Genomic DNA, 20,185 nt, shown 5'->3' on the forward strand with positions numbered 1-20,185 from the left:
CGTCTCGTCTTTTTTTCTAAAAATAAGTTCATAGGAAGGTACCAAGAGTTTGTTGATAAATATTCCGTATCAACTTCACAAATAATACATGATGGTCTTGATGTGTAGATTATGCGTACTGACGTTGTTTATCATCTTAACAACATGTTATAATTTTTCATTTGATTTTGTTCTATTATTAATTTTACTTTTACTGTTAGATTGTTTTCTGTGATATCCATTTAACGTAGCTCGGTACTTATACATCCCTTCAATGTATTTGTATTATCTTTCATTTTTGTTCGTGTTTTTTTTTATATATGCGACTTTTTGTGTTTCGTTGGTTCTTATAACGTGACAGATCCTGTCAGTATGTTATTGTTCTATAATATGTCATCATGTTATATTTCTATTATAAATCAGAAAATACGTGGAACCGCATACGTCAAAATTATTTAATCACGTAGTGGAATGAACCATTTGTGGATTTTTATAAATTCTATAGAATTTTTGGACTATTTTAAAACTGGGTCTATTTCTGAAATTAATTCTTACACACTTTTGATTTTTTTAACCCTGTATGCTAACGTTGCCCATGTGAAATTTTAAAATTGTTTGTATAAACTTTGAGCGACCAAAATATGTGACGTATAAATTTTCTGACGTCAGACACACGAAATTGTTTCTTTTTAAATTTTAACACGATGATGACTGCTGTACATATATTTTGACTATTTTATTTATTATGTCTGTTTAGTTCACTCATCATTGTAAATATAACGGAATTTGATGAGACTGTCGTACAAAGTGAGAGGTTTAAGCGCTATAAAAACCAGGTTTAATCCACAATTTTAAAGATTTGAAAATGCCTGTACCAAGTCAGGAATATGACTGTTGTTGTCCATTCGTTTTTTATGTGTTTTGTCATTTGAATTAGCCATGTGATTAGGAACTTTCCGATTTGATTTTCCTCTGAGTTGAGTATTTTTGTGATTTTACTTTTTAATTTACATGAAATATAACTGATCATAACAGTCCTATTTACAAACGCATGTATGTTTATGAACACCACTATTTAGAAATCCATACGATTATAAACATAAGTATGGAGATTGCATAGCAGTAATTGCTAAGAGGCTTTTGATCGTTCATGTTGATCATTGTCAATGTTCTGAATTTCTTATTCTAACAACAGACTCATACTTCTTTAACCTATGTTTCACTGTGCTTATTGCTGTGTGTTTATTTCTTTCAAAGTTGCTAAAGATATCGGGATGGTCCGAAGTCTAAAACCACTTGTTGATTTTGGATCGTTTTTGTGTTTCGGAGTTAATTATGCCGTCAATTTTCAATTAACTAGACAACTATACATTATTGCTTAGTACTCAGTTGACTTCTATCATTACAATACATAATAATAATATAAAAAAAATGTTAAGGGGATTATAATCCGAGATGTTTGGTTCACAGGCACGTGTGTGCGTTTTCTTCCGTGCATGAAACACACCTTCCAATTATGGTAAAGAAATAAGAAGTGCAAGCTCTAAAATTGATTTTCTTGAACAGATCCCGTTTTGTTTTTATGATTTGAACCTATAAAAATTCCCCTTTGACAGTGAAAACAATTTCTCAAACTATTCTCTTATAATCTTATTCATATCAGTTAACGTCTGAGATCAGACAAATCATGAAGCCACAATTCATTAAAACTAAATCTTAATACCTCACTTACTATTCTTTTATTCTCAGTAAGAAGGTATTACACAATGTAGTAACATTCCTTAAATGTCAGGTTTTTGTGGAAGTCTTAAATTGAAATAAACTATGCCTTGCACTTAATAAATTCATGTTTTCGTTCTTTATATTCCTTGATTTATTTATTCTACCTTTTATTAATAGAATTAAATAATACATATATCTGCAAATTGACAGTTTGATTAAGATTTTGTCATTTCATTTAATTTTGATTACAGTAAATGAAGATAAACTTTCATAAACGGACATAGCGTTTTGAATTGTTTTGATATACACTGTGTCGTTGACCTTCAGTTCTAACAGTAAAGAACCTGTTCCTGCATTATATTCCCTGGTTGAGTCAGAAGACTGGCCAATATAAATCTGACCGGTTGTTTTTTTATTGTTTTTGTACATGGAAAACCCTGCGTCACTAGAAGATCCTGCTGTCACAGATCCGATGAGAAGATAATACCCATCTCTTTCACAAGTGAATATTCCAGAATTCTTGAATGTAGAAAGATTCAATAAACCATATGAAAATAAGATAGTTGGAAACTTTAGAGTGGTCCCTGAAGACATAACACGACTTGATATACCATTTGCTGTGAATCCAACTGAAATAAAGTAAAAAATGTATTGTAAGACATTCTTAATATACATGTAGAGGAACGTTTTACTGTCGCACTAATTTGCCTTCAATACAAAATGAAATGTTGGATATTTCTATAGAAAACTAAAATGTAACAAAAAGATATAAATAAAAAAGAAAAAAGAGAAAATATTGTGAGTAAGTTACAAGGTGCAATCGAAAATCATAATTAAAAAGAAAATACAACAAACTAGTCAAAATAAGGACAACTAAAAGGCAAATATCAAAATCAATACAGTACAATACACTGAAACCTAAGACATTGAGCCCCACTTATCATACTAGGGCTACTGTTGTCAATGTATTATATGCGTTACAAGTGGCATCGATCGTGTTGATAATCGTAAAGTTAAAACTCGCTTTTGATTTTGTCATTCATGACTAAGAACATTAGCAACAAAAAAGTCTCCGTCATATTCATATAAAGATGATAGATGTTTGCACCTGAGAACCATGTCTAACATTACGATTTATTTTAAACAAAGCATAAGAGTGCATTCAGCAATCCTCGGTAGAATCCGCTACTCTCCTTAGATGAGGGTACGGAATCGGCCGAGTTGAGACGAATGCATAAGAGTGGTATGACCGTTCAAACAAAACATTAGATGATTTCGATATCCTCAATTTAGGAGTATGACAATCGATTGATATTGATGGTGTTAGAAATATTTAGATTTAGAGTGGAAGAAGAATACATAACATTTCTGATGTGATTTGTAAAGGAAACCAGTATATTTTGTATTATAATGCTGTACACAATGACGCTTGTCACCTCCTTGCTAACTAAAGGTGAAACACAGAGGTCATTCCTGGTGTGTTTGTTCAAAGCCAAATGACCGCACTAGATGATATTGGTGACATAGTAAAGAATAATTAAAGAAAATCAGACAAAGGATGTTTTGAAAAAATTTCATTTTGAGGTATATATATTGATAAACAATGATGTTTGAAATAAGGTGACAGCAGTTAAAATTTCGTAAATTGAATAAGAAAGGACAAATCCAGGTTATAGTAAAAGTATGGGATCGCATGAACTTCTGATTCCGGGAATTTCGACAGGGTTATTGTTCCGTATTATGCATGCCTCATCAGCCATAAGAACTCATACTCAGCCACTATGTCACATGAGTCGGTTTCACAAAATAAATATATTAAGAATTTAAGGTTGATCATTAGCAATGAACAAATCATTATACTTACGAAATCGAAAAATCTAAGTTGTTTTGTGAAAGCTGCTCTTGTCGACTTCATTGTGTTAATGATCTGAGAAAGCTATCACTGTCGTTAATACATTAGATTTTCATATACTAAGGAAGATAAATTATGCTCCTTGTATCTAAATTAACAAAAAACAAATAGGGATAGCCTCTTCGTTCTCTTTTAACCTATATATCAAGGGAGGATGACCTGAGGTCAGATAGGGAGCGCGATTTACCACTAAAAACTTCATTAATTTATCTTTTTCACAAATATACCTAATGTTCTGTCTTCGTATACTTCATTTGTTAGATTCTGCATTTGCGTCCTCATTGATTTCTGTGTTTTCATAAGGCCTTCTGTTGCTAATGTCAGGTTATTCGATACCAGGCTTTGCGAATTTTTGAAACTGCTGAATTCCTTAAACAACGATGTGTAGTTTATTTCTAACACAGTCTCTTTTTGATTCATTGATAGTTCTAAATTAGAAATATTCTTCACAGTGGTATGCTCCAATGACTGAATTTTTTGCTTGTTTTCGATCATTTCGCTATGAATTGAAACAATGTCTTGGCCTCTTGCCTGGCTGTTAGAAATTAATGAATTTAGATTTCCTTGAATTGATTGCACGTTTTGTTGTAAAGTGGAGAGTGTTTGCAGTTGGTTTATCGTCTTGGCTTGTTTCAGAATCTCTACTTCTTTTTCAAGATCTCGTGTTCGGTTTTTCGAAATATTAAGTTCGTCCTTCAATTTCATCTGATTATTTTGTAAAGCCTCGTATTTTTTCTCTAGTTCCTCGTACTTTCTATCAATACCAGACGTTACACTCGCCCGGCCCAGGGAAATAGTTGCATTTTCTACCTTTTCAAGTCTAGACTTCAGTCCAGATAGTATGGTTATTTGCTGTTGCTGATTGACAACATACTGCTGAAGTTGTAAGCGAGCACTTCTTTCGTCCATAAATAACTTCAGTAGGTAATCGTAATGGTTATCGGTCATAAGGTTTCCTACCTGTGCAGGTGTATTTGTATCCAAAAGGAAAGCACTCGAACTAAAGCAGAGACATAAAAATATATATAACGTGGACTCCATGATTTGTCGTTCCCATATATTTTATCTAAAACCGATTAAAAATGTAAACTATTCAAAAACAAATTCCATTCTCAATTTTATATAACATACTTTTCGTGCATGTTTACTGATAAAAGTGTCAAGTTAATATTTATCATGTCCCCAAATCTTAACAACTAAACAATTTAAAATGTATTTAACACTAGAGAGGATGTTATGTTGCCGGTTTTATCGTTGAACGTTCAGAGTTTGGTAGATTTGATTTGGACATTCTCAAATTGTATTTTTCAAATGTTTATACTAACATTGTTTCAAATTTTTGTGATGGCTTGTGATTTTGCCATTTAGTTAGGGAGTTCCCGTAATGAATTTTCCTCGGCGTTCAGTTTTTTTGTGAGTTTACGTTTTGAAAAACGAGACAAGACTAATAATTTTTTTTTGGTGGGGGGAGTGGGGGTGGTAAACTTCAAAATAAAAATCAACATATCAAATTTCATGTTGAACAAAATGTGTGCCAATGGTCATTCCCCTTTAATTCTTCAAATTTGTATAAATAAATATATACATTTCGAATCAAAGTGATGTGGTGTTCTTTGATATATCTATCGAATTCGATGGAATTGATACACAATTTCTTTTTTTTTTAAGTATAGCAATACAAAAGGTAGGGCGAAAGATTCCAGAGGGACAGTCAAACTCATAAATATGAACCAAACTGACAACGCCATGGCTAAAAATTAACTCTAGAGGCGCTAAAGAGCCTGTGTCTCACACCTTGGTCTATGTGCATATTAAACAAAGGACACAGATGGTTTCATGACAAAATTGTGTTTTGGTGATGGTGATGTGTTTGTAGATCTTACTTTACTGAACATTCTTGCTGCTTCCAATTATCTCTATCTAATGATGAACTTGGCCTAGTAGTTACATTGGAAAATATTTTGTAAAATTTACAAAATTTATAAAATTTGTTAAAATTTGATTATAAAGTGCAATAAATCCTAAAGGGGTAAATTGACAATTTTGGTCATGCCTTTCTTTTAGGTCTTACTTTGTTGTACATTATTGCTGTTTACATTTTATCTCTATCTATAATATTATTTAATAATAACCAAAAACAGCAAAATGTCCTTAAAACTACGAATTCAGGTGCAGAAACCGAACAACAGGTTGTCTGATTCATCTGCAAATTTCAGGGCAGTTAGATCTTGACCTGGTAAACAATTTTGCATCATGTCAGATTTGCTCTAAATGCTTCGGTTTCACAGATATAAGCCAAAATCTACATTTTACCCCTATGTTCTATTTTTAGCCACGACAGCCATCTTGTTTGGTTGGCCGGGTCACATTTTTAAAACTAAATACCCCAATGATGATTGTGGCTAAGTTTTGTTAAATTTGGCCTAGTAATTTCAAGGGAGAATTATTTTTTTGAAAGTTAACGACGACGCCGGACAACGGACGACGGACGCCGACTGATGAAAAAACCTCACTCGACCCTTTGGGTTTGGTGAGCTAAAAAGACAAACAGACATATGATACTTCAAAAAACACAACATAGAAAACTAAAGACTAAGCAACATTGATCATAATAGAAAAATTATAATTTCATACGCACATTTGTAGACATATGTCTTTTGAGAATAAGATAAATTGTATTTTATCAGAGAGAAAGAAGAAAGATGACCATAGAAATTCACAACAGAATAAGATGTCTTGACTTGTAGAGTGTCGTTAACTTTTACTTGTAGCAATAGCGAACCGGAACCTGAATTTATAGGGAAAGATGGTGAATCTGTGTTGCCAATATAAACAGTATTTGATAATCATTTCACAGATATAAATCTCACTGTCTGTTGAGGATCGGGTCGCTGTAGTTGCCGCAACAATTATAAGATAGATTCCCTGTTTCTCAAAGGTGAATTATCCAGTCTTTATAAATGCTGTTAGGTTTGACACTCCGTAACATGGTTTGATATCTGGACATTTTAAGATGGTCCCTTCAGGCTTGTCTTCGACTGTGGTACCATATTTAGTAAGTCCAACTGAAATATGATATGATAATATATATTGAGTTGCACAAGCACAAGATATGAAAATGAATGCTTCCATATTTCAGAAACTTTGGCGTATTTGTTATGAAGATACTTTTTATGTTAACTTCGTAGCTTTCTCTCTTTCAGCAGGTTTGTTTATCAAACGTTTGAAGCAAACCATCTACTTTTATTGTTCATTGTTTCCTCTCACGTATTAAACCATAGTACGTCCGGTCGTTGACTAAGTTGTTTTATTTTTGATTCATCCAGTAAGTTTGACATTTTATGTACTGATTCCTTTTCCCAATACGATACAATTGAAGCGTGATCTATAATTTGCAAAAAACAGTTGCTAGACCTGCTTTTGTTTCTAAAGTAAACTGTGACGTTTCCTCCATGTTGCTCTTTCTCTGCCAAATTGAAAAAAACACAGAGAGAGAGCTGTTCATTATCTTCTGTCATTTCAATATTCAAGTGCGTATAGGTATTTTGCTCTTTTTACCATCCCTGTCAATACATGCTTGCTATATCGTTTTCGGAGTTTGTGGCAGACTGATAAAGACATCGTTTCCCCACTTATCTTGAAGAAAACGAGAGATTGAATGACTTGTTAGCTTGATATAGGTCAACGGAAATGACTCCGTATTAACCAGAAGAAGCAATTTGTACACTTTTTGCAGATTTAAGTATAAGGAATCCTTTCATCCATAAACAACTTCAAAAGGTAATCGTAATGGTTATCGGTATTAAGAGCTTGGGTATTTGTATTCAAAAGGAAAGCACAAGAATGGACCATGAAGCATATCAAAACAAGTAATGTAAACACCATGATGTATAGTCCTTGTGCAAACGATATGATAACGCTACAATATGTTCTCTTATGAATTACCTTTTATCTGTTCTCGTGGGATTTTGTCTGATGCTTGGTCCGTTTCTGTGTGTGTTACATTGTAGTTTTGTGTCGTTGTTCTCCTCTTATATTAATGCGTTTTCCTCAGTTTTAGTTTTTTACCCTGATTTTGTTTTTTATCCATGGATTTATGAGTTTGAACAGCGGTATACTACTGTTGCGTTTATTGTACAATAGGGAAGTTGATACTATCGCATGATACAAACAAAAGAGTGCCTAAGAGGGCGATCAAAAACAATTGATCGAAGAAAGACAGACAGCATGGCGAAAAGACAAATATCACCCTAAAATCAACATGAAAAATCCACGGCTTTTTGTTCTAATATACAACATACACATTACATATATAATCACCTGTTACATGATCCCTTAATTGTCCAGGGAAGTCATTATCCTGCTAAATGCAAACGAAAAATAAATAATCATATTTATATATCACACCATACGTAATTATTATACAACATGTCCTTTTTATAAGTATATATACATTTTATACTAAGAAAATGTACCTATATATTAAACAATTACGATTTTGATAGCAATTCATTTCATTACTTTGTAATGCGTATACCTATTACTTTCTAGTCGATGTTTAAAATGACTTATTATGAATAACCTGTATCCATGCAGTCTTAACTGATATAAGTTCTAAGGACAAGGATATTTTCAATCCCAACAGCAATGAAAAAATTAACAAATAGTTGGCATTTAATTCTCAGAAATCAAAACATCTTGAAATCAATGAATGAAGCAAAAGTATAATAAGTCAAAACTAAAATCTAGAAATTCCCGACGTTTTATTTCATTACGAAGATGATAAGAGTGGCTTGATTTGCTTGGTTTTTTTAAAACAATTGAAAAATAATCACCATGAAACAGCCGTGGTTGTTTAAATACAATAACATAGAAATATATTATAAAGAAGACGTGGTATGATTACCAATGCGATAACTCTCCACAAGGGACTTAATGACTGCGCAATTAACAACTATAGGTCAACGTATGGCCTTCAACAATGATCAAAGCCCATACCTCATAGTCAGCTATAAAAAAATGACAAATGTAAAACAATTCAAACGAGAAAACTAACGGCCAAATTTATGTACAAAACAAATGTACGAAACACAAATATGTAACACATCAACAAACGACAACCACTGAATTACAGGCTCCTGACATGGGACAGACACTTACACACAGAATGTTGCAGGGTTAAACATGTTAACGTTATCCCAACACTTCCCCTAAACTTGGACAGTGGTGTACCAGTATAACATAAGAACGAACTATAAAAATCAAACGGTAATTTCATCTTTGTGTTTTAATACCCCCTTTTTCATTTAGAAATCATAGATTTATTCTCAAAGAGAAAATTGGTTTTTTTTTCTGATTCACTGTAAGACCAAACTTTATTTTAAGGAAATTTTGCACCTGCTTATGAATATATATTTGCTAATTTAATAATGAATGCACGTGATGTATTCATATCTAATGCCAACATCGGTTTGAATGTTTTGGGTATACACGAGTTAGCTAGAGACCAGCAGGCAAATAGAAAGATTAACCATGTGTTAACTTATATTGATGGGTAAGAGTACGTATTAAACAAACTGATAATTTTTCTATTACTGCATCATATATATATATATATATATATGTGAATATTCTTTTATAATAACCATTTTGTCAAAAATTTAATCACATAGATAACCGCCATTTTTCTGTTTTGGTTTGTGACCCAGATTTGTTTCAGTTAAATCGATAAATGACTATAGGAAAGCTTCATAGTTAGAACAAAATAAAATGGACACTTTTTTTCAATGCTATATGAATATCAGTAATGAGGATCATCTTCATAAGTATTTATAAGTAAATGCAAGGTTTGAAATTATAACAAAATCGTGTTACATAAAAACTGATCAAGCCTTAAAGAAACGAAAATAAGACGGACAGACTGACGGAAATACGGAAGACGGAGGGACAGAGATTCGGAAGGTAGGAAAAACGGTAAGATGGACTGATGGACGTTCAAGGGTAGCACGTAACGCCCTCATCATCTACGGAGGGGAATCAAAATTGTTTGCATGATACTTTTGTTATAGAAAATAAAGGTATTGAGAAATGTCGGGGGTTGAAATTTACATGTCTTCAGAAGGGGGTTTTGAATTTCTTTTCCTTAATAAAGTTGGGGACTTCAAAAGAGAAATTATAATGTTTCCTCCCATCCCCACCCCCAATGAATGATAATAATAAAATAATGAACTAGCTGTTAATAAACATATTAGAATAATTTATTGGAAAAACTCCGTGGCAGAAGATACCAAAGGAACGCCAAATTGTTAATACAACTTTTTGACAGACAGCACATATAACTTCTAATTATGAACAGTTTAGTTTAAATTTAAATTTGCTTGAATGACCATTCTTATATTTGTGATCATTCAAAGGCTATATATATCAACAATGTTAAAAGTCCATCCTAAATGAAGTAATAAGGTATCTAATCACATATCATAGGGGTTTTTTTGTTGACAGGGTGTAATGTATAACGATGCATTTATACCATGATAACCTTCATAATAATAGATCTGATCATTACTTTTATTATATCAGATATCATATTATTCATTTTAGATAATGTAAAAACATTTAGTGCAAATTTCTTTTTAAAATGAGTCTGATTAATGTTTTGATTGCATGTACAATGGTCGCAGTAGCGGTTGTCTGGTTAAACACTGATAAGGTTTGTAATTTTTTTAATTAGGCCAATTGGTCGATGAAATAATTGCAATTAAAATTTGTAAATATGTGTTAAATCAGTTTTGTTGACGTTTATTTTTTTTTTAAGATATTTAAGGAACAACTGTTATAGAATTACGTTTTTTTTAAAGGTGCACCACATTTTGTATGTTATTTTGAATAAACCTTACAGTCATTCCTTATACTTTTATTCCTAATTCTATTTTAAGCCGGAGTAAATCATGAAAAAACGTTGATAACTATTACATTACAAAATTATGTTCATGATAAAACATTGTCAGCCAATCAGAAGACGCGTAACATCCAAAATTAAATTATTTACTGTTGGTAGTAATCATTTTAAGAATTTAAGCTTGAAATAAATCAAATTACAAACCGCGAAAATGTGGTATGTTAGCGCATGGGACAATTGTCCATCAGGTCAAATGACGTGGATGTAAGGAATTATAGATCAGATCTAAAAGGTCATAAAGTTACAAAATGACATAATATAAAACAATTCAATTGCGCCTTAAGATCTAGTTTATATCAATAAAAATTTACCCCAAAAATCATAGGACATGAACCTATGACAACCATTGCATTCTTTCCCTAAACACGGAGAGTCATGAAACAACCCCACAAACAAACACACGCAAATATTAGTTACATATGACTTGAATGAATAGATCGACAATAAGAACAAATCAAATGCTTCACCAAGAGCAGCCTGATACGACTGCAGATGTCGAACCCTAACTGTTGGTGCAAGTTGAGACACAATATTCAACCTTGATACTGTCTGAATTTGGATTGTGATAAAATTTTTGACAACATATAGGATTTTGATACAAAACAAATGTGGTGAAAGATCTTTAAAATTTAAAATGGGTTAGAATATTTGTATTAATTTTCAATTGAAGATTTGTTGCTATTGCACAATACTGTGATATTGTGCAATATTGTGATACGGTGCTACTGCGCAAAACTATGCAATAGAGTTCTTGCTATTGTGAATACTGTGCAATTGTAAATTTCTTGCTAATGTGCAATACTGTGCAATTGGATATTTCTTACTATTTTGCAATACGGTGCAATTGAAGATTTCTTGCTATTGCGCAATACTGTACAATTGGATGTGTCTTGCAATTGCACAATACTGTGCAATTGAAGGTTTCTTGCTATTGTGCAAATCTGTGCAATTGAAGATTTCTTGCTATTGTATAATATTGTGCAATTGAATATTTCTTGCTATTGCGCAATTATGTACACTTGAAGATATCGGAGTTTTTAGATTTACCAATGTTATGTGGTTTTATAAGTATCATTTCTGAGTTTGATCACAAAGTTTGATTCATAACAATACAAGAACACTTTTCCATTAAAAAGGAGCAATGTGTGCGTATAGGAACATCTACAGCATATTATAAACTGTATCGCAAAATCGTACATAAATGTTGTAATGAATAAATCTGCATTAATGATTGTTTAATTGATTGATTTTCTTCGTGTGCTATGCCATCTTTCAATAGATTGGATGCCACAAGTTTTATCCGTGTAGTAAGCCGGAATCCCTAGGGAGAATCACTTTGACTTACGAGAAGCGTATGTGAAACGGAATTTGAAGGTTTGTTTTCTAGACAAGACATCTAATACATCATGTACAAAGACGGGAACTTATTTGTCAGCTTTTGTTTTCATTATAGCTTCCGTAAATCATACTGAACACTCATAAATGTGTGTTGTATTCTATATGCATTGTGTAATGTATCTACATATTCATGAAAATAGTTTACAGACAATGAATACTTATATGGTCTATTTTCTCAATTTTTTCTCAATTAATGATGTTTACTTTTAATTTTGTGTCTTTCCAAAGAACGTTTACCGAATTTGAAAGATTCTATCCTCTGCTTGCATGGTAAAAATTAAAACTACACGAACGGAAAATTTCGTAAATACATTAACTACAGTTTTACTTTTATGATCATATCATATGCATCTAACTTACACAATTAATTTTTTTTCTTTATGCATGAATGCTCAGAAAATCAATACTGAAATATTCTACTACTAGAATTAATAACACATCAATGATTGGTATCCCATCCCCTTAATAGACCTTATTCATATTTAGTATAATCCGGGTTATTCGGTTACTTAGAACATTTCTAATTAAGGTCAAGTGTTGCAAAACCAAATGTAATTGGTAAGAACTGAGGAAAATAATTTAAAACCGATTATTTTTAAGTTTTAACAGTTTACGAAAAGACAAGGGATCTTCAAATTGAAAAAATAAAAAGACAACGAAAAGGCTAAATAGGAAAAAGACAAACAGACCAACATAAGTACACAAGACTGAGTAACACGAATCCCTCTAAAAGTTTCTGGATGATCTCAGGTGTTCTAGACGGGTAGATTGAAGAAATCATACTAGGAAATGCATTCCCTGGAATATTGTATCAACTGGGAGATTATTTGCCTGTTAAAATAAATGTGTCAAATAAAATTCCCGCAGGCATAGTTGGCTTCGATTGATTTTGCCATTTTATTATGTTATTTTTGTCATATAGCTCTTCAATGGTTCAGTTCGAATATATTTTGATTTGAGCGTTCCTGGTGAAGGTAAATCCAGAAAAGCGCTGTTTTAACCTTTTTATGATTAACGCAATGGTTTGTTATTAGCGAAGTGTTAACTTATTTCTACTAAAACAAACAATTGATGAAAGTTATAAATACCGATATACAAATAAATAATATTAAGAACTAACCATAGAAACAACAATTTGAATTTATAACTATCAAAATCTTTCCTCATTCTCTCTCTCTCTCTCTCTCTCTCTCTCTCTCTCTCTCTCTCTCTCTCTCTCTCCATAGTTTCCTACTAATGTTGTTTGCTATAGTACAATATGGCATTAATCAAGTATAATAATATGTGTATGGAATTTATGCAAGATGTACATGTCTACCTGTGAGGGTCACAATCATTCCTTACCCCTGAAATTCTAGTAACTAACCTAGTGCTTATATTATCCTTTAACCAGACCTAACCACCTACACTAATTAACATTGACCGATGAACCATGTGTATGAGTTCAAGGTCGAACGAACTCTACAATAAATTATGTACAGCATACACTCATTTCATATATCAAGTGTACCCGACTTGATGCTGAAAAAGATATGATTTAGAGACCTTTCTATGAAAGATTGACATGTATCAACTGATCAAGTTGAAAGTATTAAAGATAAAAGGTTTACTACAAGAATCGTAACATTTATTACATTTATAAAGTCAATGATCCATATGAATGTTTAAAATTCCCTTTACCGACGGACTGCACGTTAAACAATAAACTAGTCAATATTTGAAATATATAAACTTAAGGAGTAAGAAACATTTTTTAAAATATGTGTAACTAATATTAGCTGCATAGTAGCATACATACGGGTACTGTCAAATGGCAAATTAAAAACAATAACAGATATGTTCCTCAGACCTCTGCATATCACTATATTTATAGACGAGTCATCACTATCTCATATCTCATTCCAATGTATCAACCTATTAAATCAAATCATCAAGGTTACTGCTTAATATAATATTGATATCATTAAAAATATCTATGTCTATTAGATTATCTTGAATTTTCATTGGTATTTCATAAATTGTTTTTATTTATAAATATATGACTATATGTACACCTTGTGATCATATTATACAGCAAAACTATAGGTGAATTATCGCAGATATTATTTGATAATCTGAATAATCAGGAAAACTGAATATTTTCCAATTAAAAATTGAAGTGAAGATAAATTAGTCCTGCTACACAGACAAATACAACTCACAATAAGTTCGTACACAAATGAAAGTTGACACTATTGATTACAGTATCTGAGAAACGAACTAATATAGAAACTGAACTTGACCAATAAGACATTTGAATGGTTTCACGGTCAAACGTGCTCTGCAAAAACACATCACCTCACAATAATTGTATTCATGAAATATAGTTGACTGTTTGCTTATATAAAAATATCGAACAGACCGAACCACGAAAACGTATATTGCTCGATGAAACATGAAAATGAGTTCATGGTCAGATGTACCCTTTCCAACGGACATGAATACCCTACAGTGTTTGCCTAAGGAATCTGCGAAAAATACCAAACCTCTCAACTTATAATTTGATCACTTGTCCATCAAAAAATGATCACTGTCAATTAAATTCTTACTTTGAATTTATTTCTTTTGCCAGAAAGAACCTGACAATCCCGATGAAGACGATAATCCATATAGGCCAAAACCAATGGTGCAAAATGTTTGTGTATATGAAATATGTTCCGAAGGTGGTGAGTTACTTGTTAAATATGATACATTAATCACATATTAATACCTTGTTTTAACATCAGACGTTTAATTGGAAAGTGTAACATTTTAATCAAGTCACATATGTGTTCATGTGCCTGTCAAAAACAGTTATCCGCAAAAAGTAATTACCTTAAGCGGACACTAGATTAAAGCTTGTTGATATCAATTTGTATTAGTATGTTATGCTTTAATTCATAACAGTGATTTTAATATCTACCTTACCAGTGTTAAATAACAACTGTTAAATGTAAACATTCGTATTTTTCATTTCCAACTTCTCGATCAGAAACTGAAAGGGAACATCTGGAAAGCCTTTTTTTTATAGATGCACTTTACAAGTGAGTTAAAAGACTACAAATGGACTTTTGTACTCATAAGTCGAACGAAAACTGTCAACGTCATTGCAAAATTAATGTGAATACCAAATACAACAAAGAAAACGGAGCCACACAAACCCTAGCAAAACACAGTGTTCAAAAATGATAAGCTAAGCAAATCCTGCTTAGCATGTGACACCCGTCTGTTGATCATTTAAATACAAACCCGGTAATCAGTCTAATTCAGTGATTTTCAAGTCCTATGTACATGATGTTTTAGTGTTGAATGACATCTGTTTATTGTCATAAGTTCATAATTCATCATAAAAGGAATCATATTTAGAATTAATACAAAATAAAACAAAGCGATCGGAGAAAAGGAAACGTCTTACTCCACTGCGCATGCATGCAGAAACAACAAAGCTGAAACTGTAATGTATCATGCAAATTTGAATTTAAAAGACAGGAAATTTTATCTACAAAAAAAAGATAAATACCATAAAACATGTTTCTTAAATTAAAATGCAAAATGTGAGTGCACATACACATCCTAAGTGCAAATCGTAATTCTAGATACCTGAAAAATTTTATTCAGTGACAGAAAACGTATCACAAGTATATGAGTAACTGTTATTCTAATGCTTTGCGTCATCTTATTTTTTTCTTCATTTTATTGTTTCGTTTGTTGTTAGAACGTGTTTTCATTCTACAGGTTGTTGCTGTAACAATGGTGCCTGTTGCGCATGTGAAGACAAGGAACGTGAAGATATGCAAAGTGAGTATTTTACGCCGTCTTTTTCTAATTTTGAAAAATCGCATGTGGCTGTCCTTGGTCATAAGTATCTTATTATACTGACGAACGTGCAAGACCCCCCATGTGTAGTTAAAAATCACCCTCATCATCTTAATATTTTTGTCATCATTGATTTCTTGTTTTAAGTGCCAAATTATATTGTATTTTGTTCTTGACTGTGCTAATGTTAAACCTTTTTACACTGTATATCAATTTTCAAGATTTCAATGTCTACCAAAATAAACTTATAATTTTTAGTTTTTAGATCCTCTCAAAAACGTATCATACATTTTTGGTTAGAACGTGCGAGCGTTTTCTCCGATAAACACAGTAAAATTCGGTCCCTGTAGGATACTATTTTTGACATCTTTACCTATTATGTCTGGTTTTTTTTCACACATCGTTGTCAATATAATGGAATTTTATGCGACTGTCATACAAGTGAGAGGTTTAGCTAGCTATAAAACAAGGTTTAATCAACCATTTACTACGAAAATGCCTGTACCATGATGTGTTTGAGCTTTTCATTTACCATTTTCTTAAGGACTTTCCGTTAGAACTTTACTCGCAGTAAGGTATTTTTTTATTTTACTTTTTATCCTACTAAACCACGATGGCTGGAATACAACTAATAATAGTTTATACTTTAAATTCACTTTGTTTAGAATTCTTCTTCGTACATATGCACACCAATTATGTAGCTGTATTATTGATAATGAGCTTCTTTTATTTTTCTCCAATACGTATCACGTCTAATTGTTTATATTATTTTTTGTTTTCATTTTTGAGTTTTTTTTGGGGTTTTTTAAAATGGTTTTTTTTGTTAACCCATGGAATGTAACGTTCAACATACGCTTTTTTTCGGTGAACAAATAAGATCAATATGATACAATTTATGGAAAAATGGAGCGTCATAACTATAAAGTAATACAAAAATTAAGAGTAACAAAACTGGAATGGCGAGAAGAAACATCTCAACGAAAGCATACGTACTTTTCTTCCAAAAATTAAGTTTAAATATGATGTCTTTTGCTTTTGTGATGTGTTAAACAGGATCATTATACGACTTTAAACCATAGTTATAAAACTGTAGAAAAAGCATACATATACATATGGAACTTGTTGCGTGTTATAAACAAGGACCATCGATTATTGTTTGTATCGTAGCAAACGTTTACCTATGTTTTTAGATTTATGTGCTATTGAATCTTACAATCATACGAACATAGCTATCAGTTATATATTCATACATCAAAAACTTTATATTTCTATAATTAAATTTGGTTTCATAATAGGTTATACTTTAATTTATCATTGAATTGATATTTGCCCAAAAGCCATGATTCAACAAACCTTCGGAACAATTGTAGAAGTATGTGTCCAATATGTATTAAATATTTGATTATATCTATCATTTACAAACCAACTACTTCTTATAAACTCTGTAGTAAATATATATTTATCTTGTTGAATATCATACTTTATAGAAGATATATATTACGTCTGTTTTTGTCCTTTGTTTACTGTTTCATTATCCGCATCTTCTTTCCATTTTACGTTGGCTAATATTAAGCAGGTAATTTTTCATACAACAGTCTTTCCATCTCGATCTTTAGGAAAAAAACGAGTGAAAACTTTACCAAAGATTATGTTAAAAATGTTCGGTTGCAGGAAAGTACGTTCTATGAACAGTTTGCTCGTTTAATGACACCAAATTATAATTACAGTATTCAGTGACTGGAATACGTGTGTAAAAATGTTTACAACTTAGATAATACCATTGAGCTATCACAATTATGAGTCAAAAAGAGACACAACTCAAGTCCAAACATTGGCAGTTCCTACAAGTGATTTGTTTTACAAATGTTGACAATGGCAAAATATAAGATCTGTGATTTATATGCCATTGTAAATTTAAGTTATATCAAAAACGCAAGTCATGTATGCATATTGGGACATGGACTACTCTCTTTATTTCGTTTTTATAACACTAAAGTAGTTTTGGTTACGATAGGCTTTTTTAAGAATGCGAAAAGAAAGATTTTGAATCTTTTTAAGGTTTTTGCTTTTTGATTATTGGTAAAAAATAACATGCATATTCATGCCGAACTGTAAGATTACAAACAAAGGTCAGATGAAGAAATTAAGTTGGTAAAATTCTCATAAGCAACACGACGGGTGCCACATGTGGAGCAGGATCTGCTTACCCTTCCGGAGCACCTGCTATCACCCCTAGTTTTTGGTGGGGTTCGTGTTGTTTATTCTTTAGTTTTCTATGTTGTGTCATGTGTACTATTGTTTGTCTGTTTGTCCTTTTCATTTTTAGCCATGCCGTTGTCAGTTTATTTTCGATTTATGAGTTTGACTGCCCCTCTGGTATCTTTCGTCCCTCTTTAACACAAAGAACTTAATAGCAGCGAGAGCATATTCAGTTTTGTAGAAATAATGCGTTTACTGCCATACAATTCAAATATTTATCTTCATTGTATTTGTTCTATTTGAAATTTATTTTGCATTCGAAACTTGTTAATAAAGTGCAAAATTGTCATGAACATAACTTGTGTTTTTTAATTTCACTAGAAGATTGGACATAAATTTATTCTCAGCGTTAGGACTAAGGAAAAAGTCTTGTCTTAGTGGTTTTGAGATATATTTTTTCATTTAAAATTTATTGCATGACATATGGCAGCCACGGATTAAAAACACCACAATTGACGAATGTGTATGGCATAATGATGAGCGTTAAACCAAACACAATTTTAGCAGCATAACAAGTTGTATATTATATCTTTTACAGTATTAAAATCGATGGGATTTCAAATGACAACGTCAATATCAGTCCTACTGTTTGCTTGTTTTATATACTGGCTCACAATCATCAACGGGATAAGGATTACAAGATTGGTTCTCATCATGTACATCGTCATTGGATTTGCTATATTAAACATGGAACAAATATATGATTTATATATCTTTATTAAATATCCGTCAGAGAGATGGCAACACACACAAATTGTTAATAAATGATACAATACGCATGTTTAACTTCTAAGTACAACACGTTCTGCACAGTATATTATTTGCATCGTATCATAATGATTAAGTGTAGAATAGCTACAGTACTGTAGCTGTGTGTTTGTTGAGAGATTTTGTTAGGGTTTTATTATTTTTATTAAATGTTACATTGCACAGAAAATAATAAATTACTGCAAGCAAACTAAGCCTACATTTTGACTTGTCTCTTATTTAGCCATGTAGATAGATTAGAAATGTTTTAAATTAGGACGAATTTATGAGGGAGAATTTTAACGTAACTTATATTGAAGTTTAAACTGTCTGCGAAAAATCTTTTATTGAAGATTAGAAGCACATCGTAATTGTATTTGTAAGCGTATATAATTGAAATTAAATTAGCACTGATTGTTTTTAATATTAAATAATTATCTGTCCTTTACAGTCAATAAGTAAATCATTATCTAATTTGAATAGTTTTATAATTTTTACGATGCAAAATATATTTGACAGTTTTGAGATCGTGTATAGCTGGAGACGTTTTCGCTGTCTATGTAACCGGTATGACTATTTTAGCTCATCAATTTTTAGTTTTGTTTTCATATCCAAATGCAATAACAAGTTTTAAAGTCATTACGCTTCTGTTTCCTATTATGAAAAAGGGATATTCAACACTCTACTCTCAGAACACTAGTGTACTGATTATGCCATGACAAAATCCAAAAACGATTTAAAGGGAACAGGTCCACAATATACTACGCCTGAATAACTCCAAAAACATAGGATCATATGACGGGAGGTTTAGAAAATGCTGATCAATGATCATGAAAATACAAATTTCAGTGATGAATCTCATGTTCGAGGAAAAGAAAGACAGGATTGTTGTAGACAATTAGGCCATATCCTTGGTAATCTGCAACATCATTAGGTGACATATCAGCTGACATAATGTAAAATAGAAGGCACCAAACTTTATGTATATATCTTTCATGGTCCAAAAATAAGGAATGATAAACAAAATAAAAATGATTAATGACTGTGAATATTTTGACAAGTGTAAATAGATAAATCCCTGAACGATAAATTAGATGTTTATATGCTGTATCGACCCGCGACAGTATTACGTCACATTGGCAAGGTTAGGGGAAAGTATGTAGGATAAACTGCCAGTGAAAACACTAAGGGTTAATAAAATAAAAATTAAGTCGAATGCAAAAAAAGTAGCTCCATTGCTCTATTATTAAAAGACGGACGAAAAGTCAAACAACAGTCAATAAACAATGATTTGAAAGATACACATACAAGCGAATTATCAAAACCCTGCTTGTGAAATGAACCGCGCTCAAAGAGTAAAGATTTCATCATTTGAG

The 20,185-nt window shown here is 31.8% G+C and overlaps 2 long non-coding RNA genes across 2 annotated transcripts; one reads left to right on the forward strand and one right to left on the reverse strand.

Annotated features, from left to right (window-relative positions):
• Nucleotides 1-1,828: 1,828 nt before the first annotated feature.
• LOC143051161 (uncharacterized) lies at nt 1,829-4,757 on the reverse strand. Its single transcript, XR_012970624.1, has 2 exons — nt 3,841-4,757; nt 1,829-2,330 (listed from the first exon to the last, which is right to left on the reverse strand). It is a non-coding gene; the product is annotated as an uncharacterized LOC143051161 (long non-coding RNA).
• A 5,464-nt stretch (nt 4,758-10,221) lies between these two features.
• Nucleotides 10,222-18,761, forward strand: LOC143051162 (uncharacterized). Its single transcript, XR_012970625.1, has 4 exons — nt 10,222-10,322; nt 14,581-14,674; nt 15,723-15,785; nt 18,601-18,761. It is a non-coding gene; the product is annotated as an uncharacterized LOC143051162 (long non-coding RNA).
• The last annotated feature ends 1,424 nt before the right edge of the window (nt 18,762-20,185 follow it).

This window comes from Mytilus galloprovincialis, chromosome 11 (genome assembly GCF_965363235.1).
Source record: "Mytilus galloprovincialis chromosome 11, xbMytGall1.hap1.1, whole genome shotgun sequence".
In the NCBI taxonomy this organism is placed as follows: Eukaryota; Metazoa; Mollusca; class Bivalvia; order Mytilida; family Mytilidae; genus Mytilus; species Mytilus galloprovincialis.